The following is a 12,504-nucleotide window of genomic DNA, read 5'->3' on the forward strand; positions in this document are numbered from 1 at the left end:
GGGCACCGAGCCCGTTACGGTCTAGGGGTTCGAAGGCTAGGGCCCCTGAGGGTGTCGACAGCTGCCCCAGGACAAGTAGAGTCAGGGATGACTATGGGCGAGCCCGTACATGGCCGAGGCTCAAGCAAGCGATTGCTTGGGATGCCCTAAGTCGTGTCCAAGACCAGTAGAGAGGTCTCTGAATGGGATCCCACCGTAGGGAGGCACCGAGCCCCCGAGGCCAATCGAGCGGCCCTGGGACCCACTAGAGAAGCCCTCTGGTACTTTTGGAGTCACGTCTCTGGACCACTAGCCGACCCCTATCGAATGGGGCACGAGCCTCCACTTGGACTTACCCGATAACAGCTCACCGAAGATGTCACTGCTCGCGCCCACCGAGGGTAGCCTGGCATACTCCACCCCTCCTTCCGAACGAAAAGGATGCACGAGGGCCGCACAAAAAAGACAGGGAAACTCCTGATCGCCCTCTTGCTCCGCGCAGAGGCTCGGGGGCTCTTCCTGCAACTAAGCCGAGACCCAGCGACCCAAAATCACACTCAGGGGCTCGACAAACGCGATAAGACCCCTCACTCAACATGAGAAAAGCCCCTGGAGGAATAAATCCACTCCTCCAGGGCCTCGGGGGCTACACCCGGTGGATGCGCTCGCGCGCACCCACCGAGGCCTCGAGTACAAAATACCATCCCGCCAGGGGCCGCCGTGAGCCAAGTCTCATCAAAACCTCGGGAAGAGCGCTCACACTCTCCCCGAGGCTCGGGGGCTACTGTTGGGTACCATAAAAAGGGGTCCCCTAAGCAAGAACCGAAAAAAATCGCTTCGACCTCGTAAAAATCGAAGCTAAGAGACAACCAACGGCAAAACCCCCACCTCATCCGAGGCTTGGCTGGACCACCCGGCCCACCTCGAACAAAATCCGGGCTCACCCGAAGCGGGCTCGGCCCAAAATGAAACCACGAGGCCTCGGACGAGGGACCGATTCTCTGCCTCGCTCGAGGCCCCGCACATAAGGCCTCGGACGAGGTACCAATTCTCCGCCTCGCTCGAGGCCCCGCACGTAAGGCCTCGGATGAGGTACCGATTCTCCGCCTCACTCGAGGCCCCGCACGTAAGGCCTCGAACGAGGTACCGATTCTCCACCTCGCTCGAGGCCCCGCCCGTAAGGCCTCGGACAAGGTGCCGATTATCTGTCTCGCTCGAGGCCTGGCTCGGCAACAACCTCATCGCCTCCGCCTTGACCGACTTCTCTGACAGGACATCACATCCAACTAATGCGTTCAACCACTCCCGCGACGTCAGCCAAGCGACGGCTCGATACAGCGGAGTGGCCGACGAGACGTAAGTCACATCGACGCCATACCGTCCGGGATAGGACAGGGCAGGGGTTACCGGCCGCTGTGCTCAGGCGCTGTGCCCACGACTAACACCCGTACTGCACTGTGCTACCTAACCCCTGCTCCTGAGGACAGCGCGGCATGGAGAGTCATGTTCGGAGCGCTGTAGCCTCGGAATCAGCGTACAAGACCAACCGCTCCCTCTGAAGCCTCGGCTACCCACTTCAGGGGTCCCTGTAGCCTCGGGACTCGCGCCCGTCGAGCCCCCCATGATGGTTCAGCCTCTGCACCGGCTGGGCCTCGGCTCTCTACGTTGTCAACATACAGCGATCGACACGTCGTCTGCAGTACGCACCATACCCTACGCCAGGCCGCAGGAGCTCCCACGTCGTACAGGATCAGGCGTGACCGGCGCGTCGCTTCCAGTGCATCGAGGACAAGGCCGCTCCACCGACCATGCCACCACAGTGATGATCTACAGGGCTCGACATGCCGCCTCTGCTCAGCGAACGCCACGTAGCAAATGCATGTAACGCCCCTGTGCCTCCCTTCGACTATAAAAGGGAGTGACCAGGGCCAGCCTCTAAAAAAACACACGAGAACACGAACACACAAACACACGCACAAGCAACACAACGCTCTGTAACTCACACTCTTCCCCATCGTAAGAGATCAACATCTCAAGCAACTCACGCCACTACGCAGAGACCTGGGATTAGCTCCCTCTCTCGCCCTGCTTGTAAACCCCTACTACAAGCACCTCGGTGTACAAGGAATACAAGATCGCTCTCTCAGACTGGATGTATGACACCTATTGCCTGAACCAGTATAAACCTTGTAGTCTCTTTGCATCACCATCCGAGATTAAGGGACACGCGATACATTTTCACTAGTTGGTTGAGGGCCTGCCGGTCCAGAACACGGACGAACCTCTTTTAGCCACACCTGAAGAAAAACACTTGCGCAGAGTGGCATCGACACGACACTGTACACAGGACGGAGGCACAGCTCACCAAAGGGAATCGACCTTTGTGTCATCATCATATATCTAAAAGAGGTTGAAAGATTCCAAAAATTGCACTATGAGAGGACAAGACGAGGAGACAGAAGCAACACTAAAAGGCACTCACACTTTTGCTTCAAAGGTGCACTCAAAGCTAATAGCCACCGCAACAGCAAACCAAGTGCTACATTCTTTATGACGATGAACACGTAATACTAATACCACTGATAAACCCAAGTTCTTAATACGTTGTGGTAATCAGATATCAACTCAATGTATTGGTTTTAAGAATATATAAAAAGTAAGGGATTAAGGTGTGTTCATCTAGTTTATATGTTTCTTTTATTTATTTTATTTTTTGTACATTTTGGTCTTAGACCTAACTCTTCCTTTTTAGAACTGATGCCGTTTAAAAATGTGTGCGAATCCAACTCCATAAAAGCTAAGAATCTGAATCTGAGTGTGCTACGGTGACAAAGCAAACCTTTTTATTTTAGCAGCAGACCAGCAGTAGCAAACTACTAGTAGACTACTAGTAAGAGCACATGAAGCTGCAAAGGAGAAACACGAGGGCGCTACAAAACAACAGGGAGAGGATAAGAAGGATGACGTGAGATGGAAAAAGTGGGAGGAGAGAAAGAGTGGTGGCCACTCATGGCAGCACCATTTCAGTGCAGCGCAGCATTGGAAAGGATCTATCTAGGTGCAGCGCCAGGCCCACAGGCCACAGCCAAACGAGAGTTCCAACGTATATTACATTTCCTTTGTCATGTTTGTTACTCATTCTAGTTTAAAATAGCCCCTTTAGAATGCTAAACCATTTTCCTATTTTCTGTATATTTTTTTTCATAAAAATAGATTTATGTGAAATTTCTATATAATTCTTTTGAAAATTTTGCATTTCAAAAGGTCGCATATATACATCAATCTAGGATTTTTGCCTGCAATAAATTTTGATATAAATGTATAAATATATTACTAAATTCATCATGAAAAAGGTACTCAGAATATTACTAAATTCATCATCAAAAGGTAATATTCAGTTACCCCTGTTTAAAATGTCATATTCGATTACCTTGTAAACCGTATAGATGCCCTAAATGAGATGTATTTTGAATATGAGAGTGCTAGTACTACCTGTCTTAAAAAGATGCAATTCTAGTGTTAGGTTAAGCCCTCTTGAGTCTAATCAAATTTATAAAAAGTATTAATATTTATCATACTAAATAGGTATAATATGTATAATTAGATTGGTCATGAGATACCTATTTAAATCATATAAACTTAATTAAAATGACAATAATTTGACTTGGACTAAATCTAGAATTGTATCCTTTCTGGTAAGGAGGGAGAGTGGCTTGCTATCGAAGTGACACTTATTTTCTTTGGAAGAAAATTCTTTGGATCTTGGAAGAAAAGTTTGTGATAGTTGAGATAAACATATTTTCACTCAGTTCAAGGACGACTCTTGCTACTTTTTATATATAGTTGCACAAATGAAATTTGACAGCCACTCTTACCTGACCCTTTTTAATTGTAGAGAAATTCCATCATGCTTAGAAAAAAATAGTCATTCATTCAACAAGATCTAATAATGGTTAAAAAAATAGGAGAAACCCTACTCGAAGACACTTAAATTGTGAGCCGATCTAAAATTAGTGGACTAGAAATAGTTTTAAAATGTATTTTAAAGGGTATAATTGTACCTTTATACCTCAAGGTTATTTGATTCAGCCCAACCCAAAAGAAGTCCACGATCCATAGTGGATTCTTGTGGGAGAAAAAACAACCGGCACAAAATGTTCGATATCAAGCGCAGAAAGCACGCGAATATCCGAGGAGTCAAGAGGAAGATTTACCAAGCGCTTATCTTTAGAGAGTTCAGGAATTTAGATACAAAATTGTTGGATGGTTGTTTTTTCTTTTAAGAAGTTTTAAGGATCTATTTAAGATGCTCTAAGCTTAGTTTTATATGGCTTGGATCGGGGGATTATCAAAAATCCCTAGAACACCAACTAGGTGCCCAAGGTTGGGTAGAGAGCTTGAAGATAAGGTTCCTCATCATCCTTGCTCTTCTTATTCCTCCTCTTCACCACAAGCTAGGGGCTGGAAGATCTATTAGCTCCACTATAGCAATGGAGAGGGTCCTTGGATCATATTGTAGCTCCTTAGGTGAGTCCCTTGACCTTCTGTTCCTCTTCCTCTTCCCTTCTTCTTCATCCTTAAGTTTTCCTCTTTTATTGACTAGAGAGCGAAAGGTGTGATAGGGAATGTCAAGGGAGAGACAGAGGTGTTGTGAGGCTCCTATTTGCGCTGACGTGCGGGGTAAGGCGTGAAGGAAGTGGACACCTTACATGTATTCTGGCGGACCGTCCATCAATGCATGACTTTGTTTGACTAACTAACTCAGCTAACATAATGATATGGCACCTGTCGAACTGTTTGACGACCATAGCTACACTCCACCATATCACTGAAGCGTCAATTCAGCAACCCATAAACATAACCTTTTGCAAATAAGGAGTTTAACATGCTAACGAGTCATTATGATCATGCTTAAAAATGAGATACATACTGGGTCATTATAATTGACTAATATTTTTGTTACAAAATATTTATAAAATATGGTAAATACGACCCATAGAGATACTTGCATTATATTGTGTTTTCAAATATGAACTTAACACATAAAAGTAATCTCCAATTCATATCTAGAGTGGTTGATTTAAGACAACCCAAAATATCATTTAGTTGTAACTGGAAGGAGTATTTACTAAACAAACGATATATTGTCTTCATTTACATATGTGGAGCTCAAGATGAATGACCTCTTTCAACTTTTATAAATTCTACCGGTCCTAGTTGATGAAGGGCCTACAAGAATATCAACAAACTACAGGCCAACAAATTGCATTTTGTTTACTTCTGATTCTTAGTGTTAGAACACTACTTTTAACAATTGCCAAGTTGCCATTAACTCTAATTAATACAACCTTTTTTTTTCTTGCAAAGCGGAATGAAACCTTTTGCTACAACAAACTATCAATATAACCCTTGTCCGTAGAAAGGCTCAAACAAGAATCACTCCTAATCCTATAATATTTAGACAATGATACCAAAATAAAATTTAGTGGTATGTAGTAAAAGTGCACCTCAACGGCTCAACCATTTTCTTCATCTTCATTTGTACGTAAGTTTTTTTTTTCTCCAACGAGAATAGCACGCTTCATTGATCTTAACCTACCACTACCTAACAAGAGGGCTATATAAACGAAAAGACAGCTTGCAAGTGGTAATGTAGGAGAGTGATCTCCACTAATGGTGTGTTCCATCAAATATGTTGGCGTACGGTACTTGCCACTTGGCTAATATTGCCCTCCAAACTCACAAGAACAGGATCATGTTGAAAATGCAGCTGATACTGTATCTCTGCAATTAAAAAAGGTTATGGTTGCTTCTCCACACTAATGCAGATTCTATTAGAGATCACTTTTTATTATTTTATCATTTTTATTGTGGATATGGTTTGGCATTTGGCAAGATGTATGGCCCATGCGGCCATACAGTGGCGGCTTTTGAGCTTTCTGTACTGGCTGTGGCAAGTGCTCAGTGCACAAGTTTCAGATGTGTGGGCTACTTGTGTTTTCACTTAATAAAATTAAGTTGCATAAAATTTAAAGTACTTGTCGTTCCTAATGGTTTTATGACACGGCGAGTTTGTATTATATGGGGGATTTTTTTTTCAAAGTGTTCTTATCCGACCCATTGGAAAGATGCAGCTTGGTGTCAATGGTTTCAGGTGACTCTTTTGTCATAATGACCATGCAAATCGGTCAAGACTAAAAAGTGGCTCTTAGTGGAGATTTATATTAATTTTCTCTTAATTTTAATGCTTGGTTACATTTATTTGCCTGTTCGTCCTGTTTTTACCACAAGTTGGTACATCTTTCAAAGAAAGGAGAATGAATAATATTTACGTACAAACATACGTACTTCGGAAAAGAGAAGACAAAACTCCCTCGGTCAGGATACCGAGAGTATGAGTATAACTGTTTCAGTATTGCCACTATATTGGGCCTAATTAAATGCTTTCAAAAGCGGAGAAATAGTTGTATCATGTCCCTATTTTTGAGATGTGGCGTCTTGCAAACTGGTACTAGTACCCAAACAAATTACAGAAACGGCAAGAAACGATTATTAGAGATGGGCGTTGCTTCCGCCTCCATTCTATGGTCATTGTTAATCGCAAACTCTAGAGGCGGCTACATTGTCTGCTTCTGTAAATCAGAGGAAAAACAAAAAATCATGAGCCCATCCGCCAGCCCAGCGCAGAGCCCATCGCCAAGCCCGCCTGCGCCGCCGCAACTACTGTCGAGCCACGTGTGCTGCTGCACCCGGTGCTGAGCCCCTACACTGCCGCACCTGTCGTTGAGGCTACTGCGCTGGCGCGGAGCCCCTATGCCGCCGTTCCCATCATAGAGCCTCAGCGCCACATGTCCACCACCGCCTCCTCAGGTTGTGGGGTGGTAACTTGTGGGAGATCCGCCTGTGGAGCCCACGGGTGGCGCCAGAAAGAAGGCGGAAGCCCATGCACGTAGTCGGGAACGACATCGGAAGCCCACTCGCATCGCCGTCGTTGGAACTTGGGGGAGAGAAGTGAGATTGAGGGGGGTTTAAGTTGTGGGTGTGAGGGAGAGAAGTGAGCAGGTTAGGATTTTGCTCATTTATATAGTACAAGATCCAAAGTAGACTGAGATGGACCATGCCTCCGTCAATGGGCAAGACTGCAATAAAGAGGCATGCCTCTAAAAATAGTGACCATTTTTAGAGGTGAACCTCTTATTAATTTATTTTAAGATATGAACTTCTAGTTTTGAAAATCGTTGTGATATCGCCTCCCCAGAGCATAGATGACTTGTTTAACAGGTGGTCCAAGACGGGTGGTAACAAACATAATTCATTGTTGTTAACTGCAGCATCAGCTTTGTGTTGGACAGTTTGGATAACGAGAAACGAGGTGGTTTTTGATAAATGTAGACCAAAATCTTTTTTGCAGGTTCTTTTCAGGGGAACCCACTGCCTCCGTCAATGGGCAAGACTGCAGCGGTGTGATGATCAATGGGACCAGCTGATCCTAGCAGGGCATCATCTAGAGACATCGGCCTTGCATTTTTTTGGTTCCAAAGGGTGGTTGTCAAATAGGTCTATTGGTCTCGTTTAGTCAAAAACTTTACTTTGTTCATTTGTGTGGGTGGCTGTAAGATGGAGTTCTTTACAGCTCGTGTGCTGGCCTATGGGATGAACCTTGTAATAATTGGTCTGATTCTACCTGTTGGTAGATCACTACCGGAGATGTCCTCTTTGCCGAGGGCTTGTGGGTTTGCCGAGGGCTAGATCTCGGGCACTCAGCAAAGGGGGTCTTTGCCGAGGGCCAGCCCCAGGAGCCCTCGGCAAAGATAGGCCCTCGGCAAACAAACGGCCCTCGGCAAAATAAATCTTTGTCGAGGGCCTAGCCCTCGGCAAATTGGCCCTCGGCAAATATGGCCGGATGGGTCACGGCGGCCACTGGCGTTAGTCTTTGCCGAGTGTCCGCCGTCAGGCACTCGGCAAAGATTTTTTATTATTTTTTAAATATTCTTTGCCGAGGGCTATTGGCCAGGCTCTCGGCAAAGACCCCCTTTGCCGAGGGCCAGGCTAGACCCTCGGCAAAGAGTTTTTTTTTGTTTTTTGAACCCAGTTTTTTTGTGGTGCTATAATACATTATTTAAATCTCAATTTTAAAATTTGGGCCAAATTTGACTTTTTTGATATATTTCCCTAATTTATTTCTTTTCGTTGATTTTTTTCGAATATTTCAAATTTGAACTGTAGGTGGATGGAATAATGCAATTTAGTGGTTCGAAAAATGTTATTCATGGTATTTGGTGTATGTTGAGTCCCTATCCACGAACTCGCATCAAATTTCGATCATCTTCTTCACGTAACATGACGAGGAACTTGTCAGAAAAGTATTTTTAAATTATATAAAATTCATACGAAGTCTGAAAATCATGAAACTTGTCGAGGTGTCATGTTATCGCATGTGTAGGCTGTGGTAAAAATTTGAGAAGGTTTCGAGCAAGTTGTGACGTCGGATGCCTAAAACCCAGACATCTCCACATGTGATCACATCTCCACATGATTTTTTGTGGAGGTGGAGAAGGAGGGTAGTGTGTTCGTTGAGGTGGTGGTGGTGTGGTCGTTGTGGTGGATGTAGTGGTGTGGTCGTTGTGGTGGATATGGTGGTGTGGTCATGGTCGTTGTGGTGGATGTCGTGGTGTGGTCGTGGTCGTGGTGGTGTGGTCATGGTGTGGAGGTGGTGGTGTGTTGGTGGTGGATTAATATATATCTGGCTATCGGCCATCGTGCCATATTTGTTCCCTTGATATGTGGTTGTTGGCCATCGTGCCGGTTTTTTCTTGCAGGTTTTGGAAACCTCCCCGTACAGGGGAGGTCCTGCCGAAATTTTCAACTTATAGTATTCTGTTTCTTCTTTTGCAGAGAAGAGCACGTCAGAGGGGACTGGGCGACCCTGATCCTCTTCGTCAGCGTTGCAGGTCTGCCTACACAGCATCGCCTCGTCACTGCCCCGACTCGCCACTGCCCCGCTAGCCTGACTCCACCGCCACCCTAGGTATAAATAAGCCCTCCTCCTGTATCATTGTCTTAGATCATGTAACCCAGTTAGGCGTCTCCCGTCCGAAAGAGATACGGTCGTAGGTATGTGGATCTTTGCATATCTACGACCGTATCTGTTTTGGATTGTCCACGTTTTTTGGACAGCCCGCGGATGCGTAGATGGGTTAGTTTCCATGGTCTGCTCCGGTCCGAGACCGAGTTTCGGCAGCTCTTCCTGTTATTCTCCGGATACACACTCTCCCTGGCAGGATGTGTATTGGGAGAATAGCGGAGAGGTGCTACCGAAATTCTATCTTGGAGAGGAGCGGAGCCTGGAAACTGACCTCATCTACACATCCACGGGTGGGATTAGGACCTATCCTCACCTATTAGACATTAGGAACACTGCGTAGATGCAATTGATGGTCACAATACTCTGTGATGTAAATGTTAAAGGATGGAGGACCGTCAGTGGATGTACACGGGCTGGAGAAGAGGTAGTGACTACGACTATGAATGGGTGAAGGGGACAGATCGTTTCTTGAAACATGCATTTGGCCCAGGAGCAGGAGGACATTCTCTAGTTTGGTGTCCCTGCAACAAATGTGACAACAGGAGAAAGGTAGACAAGAAGACCATGGGTAGACATCTTGTGTTCAATGGTTATACGCCTGGCTATCAGCAGTGGATCTACCATGGTGAAGCAGATCGTATAAGAGCGGAGGTGGTGAGAGCACGCCTCGAGGCTTTTGATGATGATGCCGGGGTAGCAGACATGCTAGATGACACCCACCAAGCTCACTTCTCTGAACAACGTGAGAAGGAGGAGATGGAGGAATCCGCAAAGGACTTCTACAAAATGTTGCACTCGGCACAGAAACCCCTTCACGAGCGTACAACGATTTCTCAGCTGGATGCGGTTGGACGCGTAATGGGGTTGAAGGCCGAGTTAAACCTGAGTCGAGAAGGCTTTGATAAGATGTTGGCCGTGTTTGGCACCATGCTACCAGAGAAGCACACTTTGCCGACAAACTTGTACGAGGCAGAGAAACTCCTTCGTATGCTTAAGATGCCATATGACAAGATACATGTTTGTTCGAAGGGGTGCGTCCTATTTAGGAAAGAACACAAGGACGCAAATTACTGTCCGAAGTGTAAATCCTCCAGGTACCTGGAGGTAGACTCTGGTGATGGTCAGAAAAAGTAGCTTCCGATCCCCGCGAGAGTGCTACGGCACCTTCCTTTCCTGCCGAGGATCCAACAGCTATTCATGATCGAGGAATCCATGAAATAGATGACATGGCACAAAGATGGCAAACGGTACAATCCTGGGAAGATGGTACATCCGTCTGATGCTGAAGCATGGACGTACTTCAATGACAAACATCGTGACAAAGCAGCTGAGGCCCGTAATGTACGTGTCACGCTGGCAACAGATGGGTTCAATCCGTATGGAATGATGGCTGCCCCATACACATGCTGGCCTATTTTTGTTATCCCCCTCAATCTCCCTCCCGGCATGTCCTTTCAACGGCATAACGTATTCTTGTCGTTGATAATTCCTAGACACCCAGGGAGTAATATGGGTGTGTTCATGGAGCCTATGATTGATGAATTGATCCACGCTTGGGAGAAGGGGGTATGGACATACGACCGAGCTACAAAGACAAGCTTCAAAATGCACGTTTGGTACCACTACTCCCTACATGACTTCCTGGCGTTTGGGTTATTTGCCGCCTGGTGTGTTCACAGGAAGTTCCCATGCCCAATATGCAAGGAAGCTGTGAGGTTCATTTGGTTGAAGAAGGGTGGCAAGTATTCGTCGTTCGACCAGCATTGTCAGTTCCTCCCTCTAGACCATGAATTCAGAGAAGATATCAAGAGCTTTACGAAAGGTGTCAAAGTGACAGACCCTAAACCACACTTGAGGACTGGTGTCGAGGTTTGTGCTCAGATAGATGCTCTCGTGCCCAATGAAGAAGGTGGTTTTGTGGGATATGGTGAGGAACATATGTGGACTCATAAGTCTGACTTGACGAGGCTCCTCTATTTCGATGACCTTCTTCTGCCACATAATATTGATGTAATGCACACTAAAAAGAATATCATCGAGGCACTTTGGGGAACTCTCATGGACACTGACAAGTCTAAGGACAACGTTAAGGCTAGAGTGGACCTAGCGACGTTGTGCGATAGACCAAATCAAGCGATGCAGCCTCCTAGTGGTCGAAACAAGAACTAGAAAAGGCCTAAGGTCAATTTCGTCTTGCAAATCGATCAAAGGAGGGAAGTACTAAAATGGATCCAGACGTTAATGTTCCCAGATGGATATGCAGTGAATCTTAGCAGGGGAGTGAACTTAGGCACTCTGCGAGTCAGCGGGATGAAGAGTCATGACTATCACATATGGATTGAGCGGCTTCTTCCGGCGATGGTCTGAGGCTATGTCCCTGAGCATGTTTGGCTAGTGCTAACAGAGTTGAGCTTTTTCTTTCGCCAGCTTTGTGCCAAGGAGATATCTCAGACCATCGCTCAGGACTTGGAAAAAGCAGCACTTGTGTTGCTCTATAAGCTGGAGAAGATCTTTCCACCCGGCTTCTTCTTGCCGATGCAGCATCTGATTGTGCACCTCCTGTCCGAGGCACGTTTGGGGGGGCCCATGCAGGCCTGTTGGTGCTATCCAATCGAGAGATGTCTAAAGACTCTTCGCAAAAATGTATAAATAAAGCTAGAATTGAGGCTTCCATTGCAGAGGCATGCCTTCGGGAGGAGGTGGCAAACTTCACAATGCAATACTACAAGCCGAACCTTCCTAGCAATCATAATCCACTCCCTCGTTACAATGCTGGCAAAAATGAATCGACCCTCAGCCTTTTCCAAGGCCAACTCGGCGGTGCAAGTGGATCAACCCCGAAGCTATTGGGAAATGAAGAGTGGCGCAGTATCGTGCTATATGTGTTGAATAACCTTACCGAGGTGCAGCCGTTCATCAAGTAAGTTCTCAACGAACTTGTTTCAATACGCCATCACTATTCTGCATCCAACCCCATTGATTCTCATTCAGACAGGGAATTTGTTCGTGAATTCTGACATCAATCAAGGGATCCTACCTCGCATGAACAAGACACCCTTGTTTCGTGGGGTGCGGGAGTGGGGAGGCCTGATTTTATTTCTTGGTTCAAACAAAAGGTAATGTCCAATTTAGCTCGTACGTTCGATCGTCCAAGGTGATCGTACGTTTGATTAATATAATGATCTATCATGCTTCACCTTGCAGGCCCAGACCGGTTCGTCCATGAGTGATGAGTTGAAACAGGTTGCAAACGGTTGTGACATTAGGGTGAAATCATTTACCAGCTATGACGTGAACGGATATCGCTTCCACACAACAAGTTACGAGTAGATTTGGCCCAAACGAAAAACCACAAATAGCAGAGTTTGTACGCATAGCACTGATGGCCTCGACTATCATGGTAGAGTTGAGGAAATCTATGAACTCTCATTTCATGGAGA

This window comes from Miscanthus floridulus, chromosome 2, assembly GCF_019320115.1.
Source record: "Miscanthus floridulus cultivar M001 chromosome 2, ASM1932011v1, whole genome shotgun sequence".
NCBI classification, from domain to species: Eukaryota; Viridiplantae; Streptophyta; class Magnoliopsida; order Poales; family Poaceae; genus Miscanthus; species Miscanthus floridulus.